Source organism: Pundamilia nyererei, unplaced genomic scaffold (assembly GCF_000239375.1).
Source record: "Pundamilia nyererei isolate P.nyererei 1_Seehausen unplaced genomic scaffold, PunNye1.0 scaffold00076, whole genome shotgun sequence".
NCBI classification, from domain to species: Eukaryota; Metazoa; Chordata; class Actinopteri; order Cichliformes; family Cichlidae; genus Pundamilia; species Pundamilia nyererei.
Window position 1 is genome coordinate 587321 of NW_005187477.1, and position 779 is coordinate 588099.

The window sequence follows — 779 nt, forward strand, 5'->3', positions numbered from 1 at the left end:
GAAAGTGGAAAAAGAAGCATTAGTGTGATCAACGTAAGGATTTAATCATGTGTGGATACAGTGAGACATGGAGAAATAAAATAACATTAAATGAGAAACAGAGTATCATGGGATTGGAAACAATTTTATTTGTTTTTGTAGCTACTAATGTGGAGGAATCACTTCACTAAATTACCTTGTGTGGTACATCTGTGCTATGTTCCTGTCAATCCAGCACCAGCCATGCTGTGCGTTCAGCGCCCCATGAACAGTTGTGGAAAACACTGCTCGAGGGTTGACAATGATCTTGAAGTTACTGTGAGTCTCCGTAAAGATCCACTCTTTGTAGAGGTGAGCCAAGATGTTCAGACCAGGAACATTCTTCCAGTCTGCTTGTGGTGGCAGAGTTTGGGAGGCTGGAGGATCTAATTTCTGTGGTTTATTTTAAGTTTACAGAATATAACACGTGGTAAGACGATGAGTTTTACTTCTCACCGTCCGTGTTATGTGTATCTATTTATCATGTATGCTACTTTGCTCTGTGGACTGTAAAATGTTTCCCTGTGTTCATGAAATAAACCAGACTTTCACTGTCTGCATCTTTTACTGCTTTTTCTGCTTTTGTTCACTCCAAGTTTGACAAACCTACAGATATCCAGGATTAACTCACTAACAATGTGGAGCAGTCTCAGTGTATTTAGCTATTTTTTCCCTGAACACAACCAACTGAGAGAAACGCCTGTAGTCCTCACTTTGGTCATTTTGAATGCTGAAGGAGATTTGTTCCATAGACACCTTAT